Source organism: Octopus sinensis, linkage group LG7 (genome assembly GCF_006345805.1).
Source record: "Octopus sinensis linkage group LG7, ASM634580v1, whole genome shotgun sequence".
In the NCBI taxonomy this organism is placed as follows: domain Eukaryota; kingdom Metazoa; phylum Mollusca; class Cephalopoda; order Octopoda; family Octopodidae; genus Octopus; species Octopus sinensis.
The window spans coordinates 97,065,131-97,087,630 of NC_043003.1; the positions used below are offsets into that span (position 1 = coordinate 97,065,131).

General features: G+C 35.5%; 1 protein-coding gene across 2 annotated transcripts in view; it reads left to right on the forward strand.

Annotated features, from left to right (window-relative positions):
- The window catches only part of LOC115214230 (urea-proton symporter DUR3-like), a 324,559-nt gene that overhangs the window by 106,033 nt on the left and 196,026 nt on the right, over nt 1–22,500 (forward strand). Inside the window, exon 1 of one of the 2 annotated variants that reach the window (XM_036504980.1) lies at nt 2,805–3,530. The exons of the other annotated variant lie outside the window; for it this stretch is intronic. The gene's annotated coding sequence lies outside the window, so the exon portion shown is untranslated. Of the gene's footprint in view, nt 1–2,804; nt 3,531–22,500 lie in introns of those variants that run through there. 2 annotated transcript variants of the gene reach the window in all.

Here is a 22,500-nt window from a genome sequence, read left to right on the forward strand (position 1 = left end):
GGTAGGCCCAGGGACGAAATGGAAAAGCTGGTGAAGAATGAGAGAGGAAGATAATCTTGAGAAAAGAGAACGAAGTAAAGGAAAAGCAAGGAAGAGAAGGAGGGAAATGAACATAGAGAGCGGTAGGCGTGGCTAGAAAAGAGCAGACGACAAGTTAGATAAACAGAACGCAGAGCAAAATATTGACAACAAGCAAGGTGAGAAGGGAATATTCCCAGAATCGAAGAAAATTTGGACGGAGGAAATGAGAATAAAAAGAAAAATTGGAAGAGAGAGAGAGAGAGAGAGAGAGAGAGAGAGAGAGAGAGAGAGAGAGAGAGAGGGAGAGAGAGAGGGAGAGAGAGGGAGAGAGAGAGAGCGAAAGAAAGAAAGAAAGAGAGAAAGAAAGAAAGAAAGAAAGAAAGAAAGAAAGGAAGAAGGAAGGAAAGAAAGAAGAAAAGAAAGAAAGAAAGAAAGAAAGAAAGAAAGAAAGAAAAAATGAATGATAGTTAAAAAGTAGGTTCGAGACAGAAAGTATCGGACAAGAAAAGAGAGGATGGTAAAGAAAAGAAAACGAACTAATAAACATATATGGGGACAAAGAAAGAAAAAGTTCCTAAATAAAAAGCATCGGAAGGACGTGTGAGAGAAAGATTTTAAGCGAGGGAGAGAGATAGAGAGACAAGGAAGAGTAAAAACAGTGAAAAGTAGATAGATAGATAGATAGATAGATAGATAGATAGATAGATAGATAGATAGATAGATAGATAGATAGATAGATAGATAAATAGATAGATTGATTGATAGATAGATAGATAGATTGATAGATAGATAGATAGATAGATAGATAGATAGATAGATAGATAGGTAGATAGATAGATAGATAGATAGATAGATAGATAGATAGATAGATAGATAGATAGATAGGTAGATAGATAGATAGATAGATAGATAGATAGATAGATAGATAGATAGATAGATAGACAAGCGCTTTATTTAACTGAGAGGAAGAAAAGAGAGGAAGAACAATAAAAAGAATGCCAGAAAGATTAAAAAGAATGGATCAAGGAAGAAGAATGAAGGAAAAAAAAAAGGAAGGAAGAGAGGGAGGAAGGAAGGAAGAAAAGAAGGAAGGGAGGAAGGAAAAGGGAAGGAGTAAAGTATAGAATATTAAAACTAACACTGAAAAAATAGAGATAAGATGTGTTGAGAAGGAAAATGAGAATGAGAAAAAAGAGAAAAAGACGTGAATGAAAAAAACAATGACTGGATGAGGGAGCGAGAGAAGAGCGGGGAAGGAGGAAATAAATAAACAAAGAAAAATATGGTGAATGAAAACAGTGAAAAGAAAGATAGAATGGAAGTTGAAGCATTAGGTTGGAGAAAAAATAGATAGAAAGAAAGACAGGATGCCAAAATGAGAATGAATGAGAAATAGAAATGAATAAAGAAACAAAACAGGGAAGAAAGGAAAGTGAAAATGAAGAAGGAAGGAAAAGGCAAAGAAGGTGAAAAAGAAAAGTAGAAAGAAAGAGGGTGAGTGAGAAAGGAAGGAAGAAGAAGGAAATAAAGGGAAGAGGCAAGAAAGAATGAAGGAATGAAAGAAAGAGAGAAAGTGAGCAAGTGAGCAAGTAAGGAAGAAAGGAAGAAAGAAAGAAAGAAAGAAAGAAAGAAAGAAAGAAAGAAAGAAAGAAAGAAAGAAGAGAAAGATGAAAGATAGGAGGGGATATAAAAGGAGGAAAAAAGGAGAAAGAAAAAGAAAGAGAGAAAGAGAGAAAGAAAGATGAAAGATAAGAGGGGATATAAAAGGAGGAAAAAGGGAGAAAGAAAAGGAAAGAGAAAGAGAGAAAGAAAGATGAAAGATAAGAGGGGATATAAAAGAAGGAAAAAAGGGAGAAAGAAAAAGAAAGGAAGAAAGAGAGAATGAAAGATGAAAGATAAGAGGGGATATAAAAGGAGGAAAAAGGGAGAAAGAAAAGGAAAGAGAGAAAGAGAGAATGAAAGATGAAAGATAAGAGGGGATATAAAAAGAGGAAAAAGGGAGAAAGAAAAGGAAAGAGAGAAAGAGAGAATGAAAGATGAAAGATAAGAGGGGATATAAAAGGAGGAAAAAGGGAGAAAGAAAAGGAAAGAGAGAAAGAGAGAATGAAAGATGAAAGATAAGAGGGGATATAAAAGAAGGAAAAAAGGGAGAAAGAAAAAGAAAGGAAGAAAGAGAGAAAAAAGGAAGAAAGAAAGAAAGAAAGAAAGAAAGAAAGAGTGAAAGAAAGATGGAAAGAAAGAAAGATGAAAGATAGGAGGGGATATAAAAGGAAGAAAAAAGGGAGAAAGAAAAAGAAAGGAAGAAAGAGAAAGAAAGAAAGAAAGAAAGAAAGAAAGAAAGATGAAAGATAGGAGGGGATATAAAAAGAGGAAAAGGGAAAGAAAAAGAAAGGAAGAAAGAGAGAAAGAAAGAAATATAAAAGAAAAGAAAGAAGAAATATAAAAAGAAGATAGAGGAAGAAAGAAGGGGACGATGCAAAAAAGATTAGAAGAAAGAAAGAAAGAAAGAAAGAAAGAAAGAAAGAAAGGAAAGAAGGAAGAAATCGAGAGAAATGGACACTAAACTGCAAATTGTTTTGTTTTTCTATCTTGTTTGGTATTTCATTTTTAATTCGATTTTTCATGTTATTAGTTTACTTTTTTTTTTCTTTTTAATGAAAGACTAGAAAGTCTATGGATGGGAGTAATGAGCGCGCGAGAGAGAGAGAGAGAGGGGGGGAGCTAAGAGAGGGAGAGAGGGGAGAGGAGGGAGGGAGGGAGGGAGGGAGACAAGAAGAGAGCGGTGGAGCATGAAACAATAGTTGGTCGGTGTAGCAACGGAGAGGAAGTGAACGAAAGTAGTGGATAAACGCAAGTTGCTTGTTGCTTGTTGCTTTTTTGTTTTTTGCATCTTCTACCACATCTCTTTTATATGATCGGTTATATCAGTTGTATAATTTCGTCAATAATACTTGTGGAAGCGATTCCCTGCTATTTTGCTTGCAAGTGAGCTTCAAGTTGAGTGAGATGACGGTATAGTGTTCGCATCGGAGCGTTTGCTTTCTTCAATTATACGCCATCGTTGGTTCATATTGATTTAATTACATACGTTGTTGATATTTTGGTTCTTGCTTTGATTTTTTTCATTGACTGAACTTTCTTTCTGTAACTTGGTTTTTTTTTTTCCTTTTCTTTTCTTTATTAAGTATTACTTTTCAAGTATTGTTCTTTTAACTTAAGAACATCAAAATATCATTTTGTGAAAAAAAAAAAAGAAAAAAGAAAGAAAAGAGAAAAAGGCGAAAATAAAAAGATACGAAAGATAGCACAAAACGTATATAGTGAATTGGAATAGTTCAACTGTGAAACTAAACAAAAAACACAGAGAAAAATAACAAACAATTCTTTAACTATCACAACTTCGAGCAACAGCGTCTATATATGGGTGCAGCAGTTACGATAAACAGTATCAACAACTTCAGCGCCAGTTCTTTACTTTTTACAGTCAATTATTTGCGATAAATCAACAGGTAAATGAACATATCTTTATCGACTTTATTTGTTTATCGCTTGCTTTAGCAATATCAACGTATAGACATTTTTATATAAACCATCGCTCTTTTAATATCTATGTCTGTATCTATATCTATCTATCTATCTATCTATCTATCTATCTATCTATCTATCTATCTATCTATCTATCTATCTATCTATCTATCTATCTATCTATCTATATCTAATCTATCTATCTAATCTTTGTATTATATATATATATATATATATTATTATATATATTATATATATTATATATTTGTATATATAAGATATAGAGATAGATAGATAGATAGATAGATAGATAGATAGATAGATAGATAGATAGATATTTATACATACATATATATATATATATATATATATATATTATACAATATATATATATTATATATATATACATAGATATAAATATATATATATATATATTTTGATCTTTGTATATATATATATGTATATCTATATATATATACATATATATGTATGTGCGTTGTGTTTTCTCTTTGTGTTTTCATGCTTGGATTAACTTTATGTAAACATACATACATGCAAGTATGCATGCATCCATGCATGCATGCATACATACATACACACACACACACATACGTACATACATACATACATACATACATACATACATACATACATACATACATACATGCAAAAACATTTATATATTATATTATATTATGTTTTATTACATTTTACAAGGAAAATGTCGACAGTGATTTCGAAATTTCAGACAGTCTAATGATGTCGAACAAACCAAAACTTCGAGGTTACTGCCAAACTTTTCCCTGCGAAATAAATTAATATGTACTGTACGAAAAAGTATAATGTTCAATTATTTTTTTATATATAAGTTCACGTAAAAACAAACATGAAATATCGCGTGTGTTTGCGTGTATGTATGCATATATATGTGCGTGCGTTTGCATGTGTGCATTTATCTCTTCTTGTGTTAGTTTTGACTTTCCATGCCATCGCTTTATTCAAGTTTTAACGAACTATCTCTCTTTCTTTCTTTCTTTCTTTCTTTCTTTCTTTCTTTCTTTCTCTCTCTCTCTCTATCTTTCTATCTATCTGTCCATATATCTATCTCTCATATATACATATATATATATATATATATATATAATATATATATATATATAATATATATACACAAATAGATAGATAGATAGATAGATAGATAGATAGATAGATGCGCACGAGTGTGTGTGAGTGTATGTGCGTGCGTGCGTGTGTGTGTGTCTGTATAATTATCAATATATAATTACTCATTTATTATCATTTTTTTAAATTAATATCTATTTCCCCTTTCCACTGATACATCTTACACGTCCTCACTTCTACTCTCTTTAAATCTACTTATAGGTAATGTACAGAAAATTTCTCGTTATTCTTCCTTTCACCAATCGTATACGATTAAAAACGTAAACATATAAATGTTTTCGTCACCCAGTAATAATCTTGTTTTCAATCACTTCTCTGCGTTTAGCTTTGATGCTCCCATAGTTTATTGGACTTCGTTATTCTAATACGCTCTTCCCCAGGTAAGAGCCTGTCATATTAAAAAAGAAAAAAATAATAAGATACACAATGCCTACAAAAAAGATAGGATGGTTGCAGTAAAAATGCTGTTGACCGAAGGTCTGATCAAACCCGGTTGACCTACAGCTCCAAAACACCAATAAATGGTTTCCATGTTCAATGTAAATGCTTCCGTTCATGAACGGGTCTTTCGAGCTTCACTTCTCGCTATACACTACTTATTCAATGTATTATATATGTTTAAAACATTCAACTACACATGCCTTCACCATCAATGACTTCGGTGTAAGCAATAAAACAGTAAAGGCAATGGAAATATGCCTTTTTGCCTATAAAATTTTGTTCTTTGTTGCTCAATCTTGATCGACCAGAAATATGATCAACGCCACTTCCGTTTCTTTTTTTCTGCCCATCTAGGATTAACTTATCTTATGTTACCTTCCATTTTTAAGAAGGTAGGACGCGATTTATAAGTGATTTGATTGCAATGAATTGCAATTCGAGTGACCACATACTCTTCTCTATTTAGTCGTTGTCATGGTGATGCTCTGTACCATCCTAAGTGATATATATATATATATATATATATATATATATATATTATATATATATATATACATACATACATACATACATACATACATACATACATACATACATACATACATAGGTTCTAATTTCACACACTAATTTTGAAAATTCTGAAATTGTGAACCCGGTTACATAAATATAAATAAATAAATTGTCTTAAGTCTCCATGTGCATTTTTCAAATGTGTATGTGTGCGTGTGCGCGGGGCTGAGGAGAAAGAGAGGGAGAGGGGGATATGGAAGTTATTCAGTAATGTCCATAAATCCAAATATTTTCTTTCGTTTCTAAAAGCTATTTCTACGAAGTCTTTCTACTGGTCGTAACATGTAGTGCCGACTTTGTTCCCTCGCCTTTCTAAAACTTAAAACCTGCTGATTACGAATTTACGAAGAAACATTTCTTGATAATAATATAATCATTGTAATACAATCTGTCATCGTAAAGAATGTTGTGAGCTAAAGAAAATAAACAAGAATATAGCATCAGTTCCCTTTCAACCCACATCACTAAAAGATCCCACTCTAAAATCGGTAGTAAACACTGGAAGTTCACTAGAATCAGTTTCACAAAACTGTACGCCCTGTCTACCTAAATATTTGCTGCCTTGGGTGCCAATGTAACAAGCCGAAATAATCTTAGCGGTAGGAATAAATATAAACCGTAGAATGTCTAACTATAATGTCTTCCAGTATTTTGATAATTTTTTAAATTCTGATCTCAAAAACTGAAGAAATAACAATAATAACAGTAACAGTTTGACTGTCTCTCGCATACACATACACACACACACACACACACAAACACAAACACACACACACACACACACACACACACACACACACACACACACAAATACAAACACACACACACACACACACACACACACACACACTTGTTCCTACATATTCTGAAATCAAATCCCATTGAGACTGACCGTACTTTTGATCTCTCGTTATATTAATAATACAGTGGATTAATTCAATTGCCTTTACACCGTTCCTGCATACTGAGGTTAATATTTCATACCGCCAAAATTAGGAAAAGAAGTACCAGTCATGTACTGCAGTTAATACATCTTTACAGACGACCTAACTGGATTTGAATAGAATTGTTAGATTTCATCTAAATCTCACAGAATTGTTGAATTTCATCTATATCTCACTTTCACAACTCTTTAGCTTTTCCCATTACTCGTAGCTAAACCACAAAGAGAACATAATTTGTTGAAAGAAAGCCTCTGCATAGATGCAAGCATGACTGTGTAGTTGAGAAGCCCGCTTTGCAGCCACGTTTCAGGTTCGATCCCACTACATGGCATCTTGGGCAAGTGAGTTCTAATATACCCCCGGATTGACCAATGTCTTGTGCGTGAATTTGGCTGAAAGAAATTGTGGGGAAACTTGCGGTGTATGTGCTTGTGTGGGTGGGGAGGGTGTTTATGTTTCTGTGTTTATCCCACTTGACAACCGGTGCTAGTTTGTTCACAGCTCTGTAACTTAACGGTGCGGTAAAAGAGTCTGACAGAATACGTACCAGCATTAAAAGTCCTGGAATCGATCTGTTCGACTAATAGCCTTCAAAGTGTTGCCCCAATATGACCGCAGTCCAATGAGTGAAACAAGAAAAAGATAAAAGAAAAGATATGCGCAGGAGTGGCTGTGTGGTAAGTAGCTTGTTTACCAACCACATGGTTCCGGGTTCAGTCCCACTGCGTGGCACCTTGGGCAAGTGTCTTCTACTATAGCCTCGGGCCGACCAAAGCCTTGTGAGTGGACGTGGTAGACGGAAACTGAAGGAAACCCATCGTATATATATATATATATATATATATATATATATATATATATATATGTGTGTGTGTGTGGTGTGTGTGTGTGTGTGTGTGAGTTTGTATATCTGTGTTTGTCCCCTCCCCCCCAACATCGCTTGACAACCGATGCTGGTGTGTTTATGTCCCCGTCACTTAGCGGTTCGGCAAAGAGACCGATAGAATAAGTACTGGGCTTACAAAGAATAAGTCCCGGAGTCGAGCTGCTCGATTAAAGGCGGTGCTCCAGCATGGCCACAGTCAAATGACTGAAACAAGTAAAAGAGTAAAAGAGAAGATGGTGTTTTTACATGGTGATTTTAGCAGGAAATGTTACATTACTTAGCGAAAGTGCTACATTGAAAACTGAGGGAAAAGTTGGAGCTAGAGAGAGGCAAGATGTGGTATGAGCACAAACTACAGAGAGTGGTAGAGTCGGAGACTAGTAAAATCCTCTGGGATTTCCTAAACGAAACAGATCAGGTGCTAGAGCATAACAGACCAGACCTAGTGGTGGTGGACAAAGTGCACCACATCTACTATATAGTTAACGTTGCATGCCCCTTTGACCCACGAATAGTCAAGAAGGAAGGCGAAAAGATTGAGAGATATAACTCTCTTAAGTACGAAAGAGCCCGGCTATGGAAAATGAAGAAGGTAAAGATAGTTCCGATTATTGTTGGATCCTTTGGAACAGTATCAAAAGCTATGTGTATATATTTATATAGTTACTGTAGGCAGGTGGCATCTCAAAATTCAATGAAAAGAAACTAAAGAGATTTCCATTCCTGGTTGCTCCACATTTGAACCGAGATAAATTTTCAGTATACTTCAAGAAATAACAGTCAAGTCTCCATCAGATTACACCTTATCGTGTTAAAAATGGAATGACTCAAATAAATTTGTAGTATTAAATACACTAAGTCCGGAAAAAGGTAAGTTTGTCAAGACAGGAATGCCTTCCATCAAAGGCAGGCTCAGCAACTATATCGAGTATTTTATTCTTTTATTGCTATATAGTCTGTACGATTAAGTACATTAGAACTAAGATTAAAATTGCAGTAATGCAGTTTAACATACATACAAATCATATGCATCGACATATGTCATTAATCGTTAGCACGCAGAGTGAAATGCTCAGAGGCATTTCATCCGTCTTAACGTTCTGAGTTCAAATTCTGCCTTTCATACTAAGGTCGATATAATCAACTCATTCCTTCTCCCCAAATTTCAGGATTTATGCCTTCAGTAGAAAGGTTTATTATTATTATTATTATTATTATTATTGTTGTTGTTGTTGCTGTTGTTGTTGTTGTTATTATTATTATTATCTCTTTATCACAAATTTTGTTGGAACTCCTGGGGTGTTGCATGCGTAGCGGGCTTACTACCTGCAGCCTACGGTACCATGCTATTCGCTCTTTACAGCTATTTAATTACTTTCCTGATTATTCTGGTCGTGCCAAGGAGGCAAACCTTTTGTAACAGTTCTACTGGGTACTTTAGCCCAATTTCCTTTATATTCCTCTTAATGCCTTCTGATACTGTTCCAAAGGATCCAACAATAATCGGCACTATCTTTACCTTCTTCATTTTCCATAGCCGGGCTCTTTCGTACTTAAGAGAGTTGTATCTCTCAATCTTTTCGCCTTCCTTCTTGGCTATTCGTGGGTCAAAGGGGGCATGCAACGTTAACTATATAGTAGATGTGGTGCACTTTGTCCTCCACCACTAGGTTTGGTCTGTTATGCTCTAGCACCTGATCTGTTTCGATTAGGAAATCCCAGAGGATTATACTAGTTTCCGACTCTACCACTCTCTGTGGTTTGTGCTCATACCACTTCTTGCCTCTCTCTAGCCCCAACTTTTCCCACACTTTTCAATGTAGCACTTTCGCTACCTGGCCGTGTTCTCACAACTTGTAGAGGTTTTGGGCAAATCTAGGACATTCGCTTGTGTTATGGGGCAGTCGTTTCATCCACTCTATTGCAGATGCGGTACAGCTCATTTTTCAGGTTGACCCTTCAGTTCGTGGCCAGAGCTTGGTCCTGCGCTGTCAGTATAATGCTCTCGGTCTCTTTTTTTAGGGTTCCTTTCAGTCCCACCTATTTTCTCTAGCAACTTCTGCTGTGGCGACATGGAATTGGTTGTGTTGTCCCTTCTTGCGTAATTCTTCGTGTCCTTTTTGTATTTCTTCCTTTGTTTTCCCGTTCTCTCTTCTCTCAATACTCCCTCGTTCCTAACTGTCAATAGCAAGGTTTCCTTACTTTGGTCTAGATATCTCATTAAACTCTTAAGTTCGATACGCACGCAGTCTCTATGCATCGTTAAGAGCTTTCTTGACTCCCTTTCTATCTCCTTTAGCTTCTCCCCAGTCCACTTTAGGATTCCAGCACCATACTAAACTACTGCTACTGCGCGCGAGTTTATTGCCGAAATTTATGTTTCTGGCATTCAGCTTTGAAGCCAACATTTTTCTTACTCGCCGCAGGTACCCCCTTTTTGTCTTTTCCTCCATGTCATGATGTTTGATTCCATCTGCCCAAGCATCCCCAGGTATTTATAGCTGGACTGTAGTTGAATTGCCTTCATCATTTCACCACTTGGCAACCATATGCCTTCTGTCCTGGCAAGTTTTCCTCGTCTCATCACCATCGTAGTACATTTTGAAAGTCCAAACTCCATCTTAATATCATCCTTATTATTATTATCATTATTATTATTATTATTATTATTATTATATTATTATTATTATTATTATTATTATTATTGTTGTTGTTGTTGTTGTTGTTGTTGTTGTTGTTATTATTCATCTCCTCCAATTTCTTCTTCTTCAATTTCATTGTTTTTGTCTTCACCTGGCTGATACCAAGATGCGTTTTACCACTCCGTGTCATGAATTCCTGCTTCTTATTACCGTTGATAGATCCTCAATTTCATAGTCTTAGTCTCTGCTGCTTAAATATAACAACTGATATGGCCTGGTGATCATCAAGGTAAACGTATCCATCAAAGCCGATTCTGCACATTGTGCAACTACAGTAGAGCTGGACAGAATGTTTATAAATCCCACTTTGGTCTTGCACTCGCGCACGGGATGCTTTGCGCCCATATGAGAAGCCTCGTGCAGATACCATTAAAGCGATCTTGAAGCTTCTTTTCCATTGTCTAGATTTCGGCGCCATAGAGAGGAATGCTTTCTACAAAAGCTCTCTGGAAGGCAAGACTTGCTGACTTGGAAATAGTTGGTTACAATACGTTTGGAAACTTTTTACAGAGACAATAATTTTGTTCCTTGCATTTTGGAAGCCTGTCTAACTTTAGGCATCATAAGACCCAAATTATTTGCAGTTACCGATGTTCTTGAGTTAAGTTTCATCTCTAGAAGAAATTGGCAGGTAGCTTTCATCCTAACCTGATGGCCATGGACTCCGTCATCTTCGCATTGAGCAACAGACAGACTTTAGCTACGGCATACTCAAAGGATATTTACAAGTCCTGCTTATCCCACAGTTACTGAGCTATGCGGGCAAGATTATCAGCATATAGGTTCTGCTGACATCTCGATCACATTTACTTGATAATGAGGTTCTTATCTTGGACGGTGTCATGACTTTGCCTAAGGATTTAGTCCACAGCAATTACAAAGGGAAAAGAAGATAGGATATTTCCATGAAGGATGACTGTTGTTAGAATATCGTTAACTGGACTATCTTTGCTTTGCACAAGCCTGTATTTGCCAACCTCATACAAGATATCGTTGTCTACAAAATTTGTAAAATGACTCTTCTGTTGACACTATCGAATGCTTTGTGGAAATTTAACAATACCAATAAATGTTTACTGTATCTATGAAGTTCTGTGAACAGAGATCAGCAGCTGTGTTGATCTGCCCTTCTATAAGATTTTTTGGTTCCATTATAAAATGAGATTAATAGGAGATATTTTAGAGCATATGTGAAAGTGTAATTTCTCTGTAGTTCTGCAACAGGTGAAGAGTAACTTACTTCAGAAATTGAATAACTAAAGGCTTTGAGAAAGCTGTTGGTCTATTTCCATTATAGATTTCTTCAAAGAAGTCTTACAGACGTTTGTGGAAGGATGACTCTTCTTTATGATGGATGGGATGTTATTTGGAGCTGGGGGAGTTTCAGTTTCTTAAGATTTTTAGTCATACTTCCAGTTCCGTGATGAAACGGGTTTCACTAGATCGACAGACAATCTGCTATTTTGATATCAAAGATAGGATCTTGGTTAAGTTTGGTGTTGCATAGCTTTTCATCGGATTCCCTCACAATATAAATAAGTTAGGGAGCTTACTTGTTGCTATAAGTTCACTCGGAGCTACCCAGTCAGCTAGTTTTCTTTGTAGAAAGTTAATCGAGTTTTACAGTTGCAGACTTGCGTTCTTCTAGTGCCTCATTGCACCTCTTATCAACTGCAACACTAGCTGAATTGAAGTTATTTTAAATACGCTAGTTTCTGTGCAACTTTCTTCAGATTCTTTCTAGCCTTTGTTACCTTATCATTTGAGGCAAAGGTTTGTGTCTTTTTTTCACTACCATAGGATAAATTTCAGTGTTATGTGTTTGTTGTTAATGATTTGGATATTATATACTGTACTGCCTGTCATTCAGAGTGATGTACTTCTTAAGCCTGCATATAGAGTTATGAAGGTGTTATGTACAGAAAAGGTAAGCTCTTTGTATAGGTTAACATCATCGTCTACTTTTTCTTAGTCGATTTGTTTTATAGAATCTCTTGCTGGTAACTAACTAGTTGCTGTGGTAACTTACTTGGCATTTGCGTGAAAAGATCTGAGGTCAGATTTAATACATTCTACTGGACCGCGTAGAAACCAGCGGTGAACACCATTAATGATTCACGTGTAGCTACAATACACACTCACACGCAGACGACCACGCGCGCGAACACACGTGCTCACAGACACACACACACACACGCACACACACACATACACACACACATATAAATACATATGCACATATGTGTGTGTATAGATAGGTAGATTGTTATGAATGCATATGTGTGCACACGCATGGGAGAGCATTTCTGTCAGTCACGTTATATTAAAATAATGACCATATTCAAGTTTGATCATATTTTTTTATTAAATATTTTTCATATTGTGAAAGCCCCATGACTTAGAAATATTAATAGAAATTTCTAAAATTCAGAATAAAGATTTTAATAAATATAAGATTGTTAAGCTTCTTAACAATGACATTAGGGGTTTCTCACCTTTCTATGGTCTACGCCCTTAGGAAATGCTTGGTTGTTTTCTTGTCCAATCTCCTGCAAAGGTAATATCACATATGAATGTGAGAAATTCAATTTTCTAACAATTATTTTTTATTTTCTACTTTCTTAACCCCATTCAATACTGAAGGTGAATGAATTGAAGTGAAAAAAATAAGCTTTTGACTCGGAGAATAAATACAAGTGAAAACTGAGCGATTAAAAAAGTGTAAACAGTGAAATTAATCCCAATTGTGAATATTCAATGATTTCTTTGTTCTATCTTCTCATTCATAACTTAATGAAAACAGAGTTTTCTTGCTGATTGTGATCCACAGTTCTGCCCATGAACTAAAGTGATTCCTAGATTCTGTCTTTATTGATAAAAGAGGACTGAATCTAAGCCAAAACAAGTATGTCATGGCAAACCGAAATGAGGTCGCAGTTCTTGGTTATAATCACTTAAAACTATACATGTAGAATAATGAAATTTTTGGTGTACTTAATAGATTTAAGTTGTTTTTAAAAGTTGATTAATTTTATTCTGAAAAATAATTTTAATAAAACATATACGTTCCCTCCTTGTCGTACACTTGAAATTATATCTCGCATCTGGAAAGGACACTTGCAGCCTGGATCTTGCGTCATGTATCCTTGCGTAAGCAATAATTTAAAGGTTAGTCCACATGCCCAGTCAACATTTCCCTTTGTGTCACCGTGGCTCACTGCGTCCGTAGACAATACACAGAAATGTCCTCGCTCCAACTCCTTTAGTTGTATGCAAGTACCAAGCGAAAGTAAAAACATGTTGCTAAAATCAGCGGAAGCGCTATATAATCAAAGTGTAATTCGTCAGCCATCAATGTTCTATTGAATTCTTATTGACAGCAAAACATGAGGCATGAAGCCTAAACTATTCGTGGAATTTCTTGATAAATAAAATTCTTGATAATTTCACGAGCAGGCTGTTCCGTTGATTCGGATCAACCGGAACCCTCATCGTCGTAAACGACGGAGTGCTTCTCCCCCCCCCATATATATACATATATATATATATATATATATATATACATACACATATATATATGTGTATGTATTTATGTATGTATGTATGTATATGTATGTATATGTATGTATGTTTGCATCAATGCATATACACGCACACATTATTTGGGTATATATATATATATATATATATATATATATATAATATATATATATATACATACACATATATATATGTGTATGTATTTATGTATGTATGTATGTATATGTATGTATATGTATGTATGTTTGCATCAATGCATATACACGCACACATTATTTGGGTATATATATATATATATATATATATATATATATATATATATATACATATACATACACCAAAGAAGCAGATGTTTTTATGCACATATTGAAAGCACGATTGCGTTCTAGTTTCATTGTCTTATATCAGTGTTTTCTCCGTAGAACAGTAAAATTCCCACATTCATCATCAACATTTCTCGACCAAACTAACTTCTGTAGCTTCCTCTTTGGGATTAAGGGACGTAGTTGTGTATTTCTGTCATTTTATAGTATGCCAGGTCAATGCAATTGTTGTAGTCATTCCCAATGAAATTGGAATTGTTGGTTTCACACAGCAAGTATCCTATACCCAAGACCATAGAGTCGTCCACTCATAGTTTTACTGATGTTATTCAGAGAAAAATAAAGGGCTTAAAATATGTGGCAAAACTTACCCCGAAAACAAAACTGGTGGCATTTACCCAGCAACAGGATATTTGTATGAACATTATAAGAACAACGAAGTTGACTCCAAGAACCGAATTGCGCTCAAGTTATACCACATTCCAAATTGCAGTCGATATTTTTGATCTCATGCCAAAAAGATTTGCATCAACTTTGCAATTCCTCTTCCTCCTCTTCCCAACAGTGTAGGTTCCATAAGTATCAGTCCGTAGAGAAACCCTACAACTTTATTGTCAACTTTGCAGCCAACTCTAAACTGCATATGCTTAGCAAACCACCAGTCCTATCCCCTTTCAACCCCTTCCCCAAGTTCTACACTTTGCATTCACACACAACACATGTAAAAGTATATATGTTATTTCAAATTAACGAAGCAAATGCTCCTGACAGTCTCCCTTCTATTATTCTCAAGCATTGTGCCATACAGCCCTTTAAACATGAAACTTGTCAATCTCTCCCTTTCAATGGGATCTATTTTTATCTTGGAGAATCTCACTCAATAATGAGTTCCATCCCTAAGAAAGAGAACCTCTCTCACCCTGCCGACTGTGACCCTATTAAAATCTCTAAAATCTAAAATTCTAAAATCTCTAAGGTAATGGAGACAGTCATTAATAACGATACACTCCAACACATCCAATCTCTTCTACTTTAATGGCCACCGTTATGGTTTCCGAAAAGCCAGATCCAGCGTCACCTATCAGTAGGCTCTTACCTCGAAAGAATTTTATGAAAACAATGTTGTCACCAACATCAGCAAAGATTTCGATCATGTCTGGCATGCGTGTTTCCTTTCGAAGCTTTCTATCTATGGGCTCCGCCCATGTTTTATATTTTATATCAGTAGCTTCCCATCAAATCGCACTGTGAGTTGACGGAGTCCTTTTTCTTCCTCCTTTTAACAACTCCGCCGTTCCGCAAAGTTCGGTTGTACCCAAGTACATACGTACTTTTTTTCTCTATATCAATGACTTGCCATTACATCTAACAACATCAACTCTTACGCAGATGACGCTACCTTTCATTCCTCCCTGACACTCTCTAACCATGCATTAGTCACCCATAATCTGGACACCACACTCCAAACAAATACTAACTGCATGAACAGAAACCTCAAAAGCATCCCCCAATGACCATATGCCAATCTTGTCTTTTCCGAAAAGAAAATGATTACGCTACCCATATCAAGAAAGCACGCTATGCACTTCACGAGGAGAAGCACTCAGCTAGTGCCTTCAAAATCGCTCCAAATGCTGGAGCTCATTAATAGCTAAGACCTTCGAAGGCGAACGGACATCATTAAAATAATTAGGTTCGCATCCAAACGGCTGACACCTCTTCAAAGCCAGAAGACACTTCATCCCTCAACAACGATTGATATTCTACAAAGCCTAGCTAAGATCCAAACTTAGATTCCGAAGGTGCTACTGATGCCTATAGACATCCTGTACTGCAAACTGGAAAAGGTCAACATACAATCACCCACAGACATTCTCTGTCTTCTGACTCAAATGTGTGCTAACTCCTCTCTCTGTCTTTTTTTTTTACCATTACTGTAACGGCTTCTTTAGTCTGGTTGGTCTCATGCCATCTCAACTCATATATTCCGCTCCCAGTAATCTCTCCTTTTTCCATCACTTTTCTCATGTTCAGCGCCATCCAATTCTCCATACTAATCACTACGCCCAATCCTTCTTTCTCAGAATTTCCTGTGGAATTCCTTCTCTATTCATGTCTTGCATGTGTTAACTTACAAAGGTTCAACAGCATCATCAAAAGCATTAATTTCAATGTATTGCCTTTCCCTTTAGACTCAACAAGTAAAAAGCAGATGTGGTCTGTATAATTCAATACGCATGGTGCCTGATGTACTTGTCGCCTTTTATTTGTGTGGATATTGAACCGTAACTTGATCTGTTTGTTCGACTAACCATTAGACGTTTGGTTTATTTTGTGACTTAATGTTTATTTTATATTACAGATTTCTGTTATTTTGTGTAGAAGAATCTTAACGCTTTTCTAAAACGATATTTATCATTGACATTTTGTATCTTGTGTAGACATTCGCTGCTTCCATGTAATTATATCAGTATATGTGTAAATAGACGTGATGTACTTGTTTTGTTGTAAATGAATTATTATGTCTAGAAAGGAACTCCTTGTTTTGCCAGGAGTCTTATTTGTAATGTGAGAAATTTTATTTGTACCGTTCTAGATACCATATGATATACGTGTACTCGTTTTGTATAACATAAATGTATACTAAGTTAAGTGTCAACAGATCCCGGCTTCCATTTAAACAACGGCTACATTGATCATCAGTGATATTTCTACATTAAACCATACTAAACCAGCAGTATGATATGCAAACACAATATGTAGAGCATGAACAAAAATTTCAGTTCAATTTTTTGCTATCCTTCATGGATCGGCAACAAACGTCTCAGAGTAACGAGCTGTGGGTATTTCAAATAACCCACTGAAGAATATCACTGGTTTCAGTATTTCACTAAACTTACTCCTTTGTGCTTAAATGTATGTGTGTGTGTATGTATGTATGTATGTATGTATTGTATATATATATTATGTATATATATATATGTGTGTGTGTGTGTGTGTATGTGTGTATGAAAGTGTGTGTGTGCATGTGTGTGTGTGCGTGTGTGTGTATTATGTATGCATATATATATATATATATATATATATATATATATATATATATATATATATATATATATATACATTCATATATGTATATATGTGTTTACGTGTATGTGTGTTTGTGAAAGCATCGTATTTTTGCATCATTTAATAAAGATATTATTATTATTATTATTATTATTATTATTATTATATTATTATTATTATTATTATTATTATTATTGTTATTATTATAATTACTAATATTATTATTATTGAGTGAGTGAGAGGCAAGTGCATGCCATAAAGGGACGCTGAGGTGCAAATTTACGAAGCCCTCTTTACCATCACGACTATTCGTCCATAAGTGCGTGACATGGTGATCTCATTTCAAGAAAAACAGCGCTTGACCTTGCAGGTGGGACCCAGTTAGAATTTTTCTTCAGGTTGAGTAGCCCATTCCACACAAAAGGTCCCCGAATAAGGATTATTTAAGGATGATGAACGAAATATTCATGCTTCCTGGGTTGAATTATTCAAACCCCATAGAATTCCTCTCAAAACATGACTTTGATTTTCCCCCACTACTCCTGCTCGTGATCAGAGATGCACATGTCAGCCACTAAGGGACATGTTCAACTGGTTAAGGCCGAGCAAATGACAAACAAATATATGGTATTGAGTAGAATATTTACAGTAGCCCATCTGTTACACCAAGACAAAACATGTACATGAAAGCACTTCCAATCAGTTAAGGCCGGCAACCATAAGATCCACTGTCTCGTATAGCATCAGTCCATTTAGAGAATCGTTAGCACGCTAGGCAAAATACTTAGCGGCATTCCGTCCATCTTTACGTTCTGAGTTCAAATTCTGCGAGGTCGATTTTGCCTTTGATCTCTTTTGGGGTTGATAAAATATATACCAGTTGAGCATTAGGGTCGATATAATCGACTTACCTCCTGCCCCCGAAATTGTCGGCCTTATGCCAAAATTTGAAGCCAATATTTTTGAAATAACAGCGGAGAGGTAAGCCTTTACAGATATCAAAGGCCCTGTGAAAACAGAAGGCAAAACAGACTTTTTGTCATTCTCAGCAGATATGTTGGAGTGTGTAGAGAATTGCACTTTTACATACACATGCATAGAAAATGGTGTGTTGAAAAACACTAACACAAGAGAGGTGTTGAGGGAAACGGGAAAACTCGCCTCTCTTGGTGGGCATTTCAGTATGATAGATGTAAGATTGGAGAATGAAAATGAGGTGAATAATTACTGAATTGTCCATTTGAAAAAGAATGAGTTTCTACTCATATTTTTTCTTACATATGAAAAAGAACTGGAATACACACACACACACACACCACACACACACACACACACACACACACACACATATATATATATATATATATATATATATATACGTATGTATGTATATATGATTGTATGTACGAATGTATATATGTATTTATATATGAATGTATATGTGTATGTATGCATGTATGTATGTGTGTGTGTATGTATGTGTATGTATGTGTATATACCAACACATAAATATATACATAGATATACATAAATATACACATGCGTATACGTGTATGTGAGTGTATATATATATATATATATATATATATATATATATATATATATATATATACATATATATATATATGCATATGAGTATGTATAACGTGCGTATCTATGTATGTATGTGTGTATGTATGTGCATATGTTGTTATGTATAAACAAATTAGTGGCTTGAGCAAGAAGAGTAAAAGAAACAGTTTGTAAGTGATTGATAAGAAACAGTTTGTTATTCAACGTAAAAAGCTTTTTTACTCTGCCACCGATACGCTTTCATGTATTTGTTTTCTGTTTTCTTATTTGTTCTAAATGTTTGCACAACATTTCTTATCATGAACATTTAGGACTTGTATGTGCTTGTATGTGTTTCTCTAATCCCGCTGTACTTTTACGTACCCTAAAGTACCTCTAACCAACTTCTGTTTTTTTTTTTAAAAAAAAAAAAGATCGTTTCGGTTTCATGCAAAATAAATTTTTGTACAGGCCCGGGTATCCCACGCATAACGAAATACAATAATCTTAATTGTATATAATTCAACTATTACTTACATAATAAATGTATAATACATATTACAGAGATATACTTGCATAGCAAGTGACCTGATCTGAGATCGTGTGTTGGAACGAAAACAATTGCAACGTAGAAAGTGTTTATAAGCCATTTAGGAAACACACAAAATCCGTTAGATTCACTTCAACATTTAAATTTAATTTGTCAAAATATTTTCGTCGCTTTGAACCGCGACCTCTTCACTGACAAAATTCCGTGCTGCATTAAGTAGGGAGGGAGATAGTCGATTACATCGACCCCAGTGTTTCACTAGTACTTAATATTACATATATAACGCAAAAATGCCCTGCAGACTGCAATAGTCAATAAAAAAGAAGTAAATTTTAAAATTCATTCTTTTTATGTGGCCTGGAATATTTGTTCTGTCGTTGGTATATTGTTATCCCTGTTTCTTAGGGAATCATTGATAAAAGTCCTTTCTAGCGCTGTCCACATCGTCATTTTTTGTTACTTCCAGTTTCAAACGGTATAGTAGGAATATGCCTCCTTTTCCTGGAATAATTCCAATGAGGGATTACAGGAAAAGTTTTTAGTTGATTCGTACTGTCAGTATGTAATAAAATTATAGAATCCACGGAAAACATTCTGTCTGGCTTTCTAACGATTCAGCAAGCTCAACCCAGTAATAATAATAATAATAATAATAATATAATAATAATAATAATAATAATAATAATAATAATAATCCTTTCTACAATAGGCACAAAACCTGAAATTTGCGGGAGGGAGATAGTCGATTACATCGACCCCAGTGTTTCACTAGTACTTAATTTATCGATCCCGAAAGGATGAAAGGCAAAATCGACCTTGGCGGAATTTGAACTCAGAACGTAGCGACGGGCGAAATACCGCTAAGCATTTTGCCCGGTGTGCTAGCGACTCTGCTAGCTCGTTGCTTTCAATAGTAATAATAATAATAATAGGCGGCGAGCTGGCAGAAACGTTAGCGCGCCGGGCGAAATGCTTAGCGGTATTTCGTCTGTTACTACGTTCTGAGTTCAAATTCCGCCGAGGTCGACTTTACCTTTCATCCTTTCGGGATCGATAAATTAAGTACCAGTTACGCACTGGGGTCGATGTAATCGACTTATTCCCTTTGTCTTTCCTTGTTTGTCCCCTCTACGTGTAGCCCTTTGTGCGCAATAAAGAAATATATTATGATAATAATAATAATAATAATAATAATAATAATAATAATAATAATAAAATAATAATAATAATAATAATAATAATAATAATAATAATAATAATAATAATATAATAATAATAATAATAATAATGTTAATCCTTCTTTCTGTTATAGGCATGAGGCCTGGAATTTGGGGAAAGTGTCCAGTTGTTTTCATTGAACCCAGCGTTTGACTGGTACTTAATTTATTGACTTCGAAAGGATGAAAGGCAAAGTCAACCTCAGCCTTTCATCATTTTCAAGTCATTAAGTACCAAACAAGCACTGAAGTCACTGAAATCAAGCGGCCTCCTTTCACTCAAACTTTAGGCTTTGTGCCTATAGCAGAAAGGATAATCTTCGTCGTCGTCGTCATCATCATCATCATCATCATCATCATCATCATCATCATTATCATCATCATCATTCTTCAATTCTGTTTCCATGTCTTACCGAGTGTCTTCCTGACACCTAGGACAGAGAAACTCACTGTATACATTGGCAGGCCATTAAAATAAACACACTAAATTGTTCATTTACAAAGTTATGTCATTGAGAAGAGGTGGAAGAAAGACCGGGAGAAAAAGGAAGAAAATAAAATATAGACAAAGAAAATAAAGGGGAAAAAAGAAAGAAAATTCACAGCGACAATACTCTTCTCAGTACGTGCGACGTACCATTTAAGGCAATCTTTTGCCCTTCCTGCATAGATGGTAAACCAGGGATCATTCTCAAATAATTTTCAGTTCCTTTTTTTGATCATTCCGAGTCTCCTACAATTACTGGTATTGTAACCGTCTTGAGGTGCCACATCTTTTCGTTTTCGATGAGCAAATCTTTATATTTTCTGAGATTATCAAATTCTTTTGCCGTGATATTATTGTCACAGAGTATGCTCATATCAATCAAAGAGCAGACTGTACTGTTGTTGTCGTTACATTTTCTCCCCCAGTTACAGCCTCGGAGTGGTGCTTGTACCATTTGTCAGCTGTTTTGATTTTATAATGCCCACACATTATCCAGTGTAGATATTGGCCAACACTGTCATGTCTTGATTTGTACTCTTACAGGTGCTAAAACCTTACACCCAGAGATTAAGTAGTCCACTGTTTCAATCCCATCGTTGCAGTATCGGTACTTTGGGTCTACACTATTTTTCATCGCATTGGCTTGATAATTCCGGGTCAATAAGCTCTGACATTGAGCAGCGAGAATAAAACCTTCGCCCTCTGCTTTTAGCCCTGAGCTCCGTAGCCACTGATGGGTGTACTTCCGGTCTACATCAGCTTGATTGTTACGGGGCACACATTCCTCACGCATCGGTTTTTGTTCCCACCTATCAGCCAATTGTTCAAAAGCGTTTTGCCTTGCCATTGATTTCACCTTGTTGCCGCACTTACAACATGCTGTATGCTGTTCAGCCGGGCTGTTATGGCTAAACTCACCTGAAATTTTTTTGCTCTTCTTCATGACAGAATGGAGCTTCATACGTATTATTATTATTATTATTATTATTATTATTATTATTATTATTATGATTATTATTATTATTATTATTATTATTACTATTATTATTATTATCTCCACCTTCGTCAGGTGGAGGTATTGTTTCCAGTCGTGTTTGTTTGTTTGTTTGTTTATCCGTGGACAAGATATCTCAAAAACCGCTGGATGGATTCGAATAAAACTTTCAGGAATGTTTGGCCTTGTAACTGGTACGAACTGGTTCGATTTTGGGTTCGATCCAGTACCGGATCCTGGATTATTTTTTAATATTTTCTTTACATGTATATGTAAAGTTTCACATAGTTCTCTTGTGCGCGTGCACACACCACACACAAACACACACACACACACATACACACATACACATACATACACACACACACACACATACACACACACACACACACACACACACACACATATATATATATATATATACATACACGCAAACATGCGTTTCTTTTACACACACATATATTCACACTTCAAACGCCGTTTATCAGCTTTTTCACT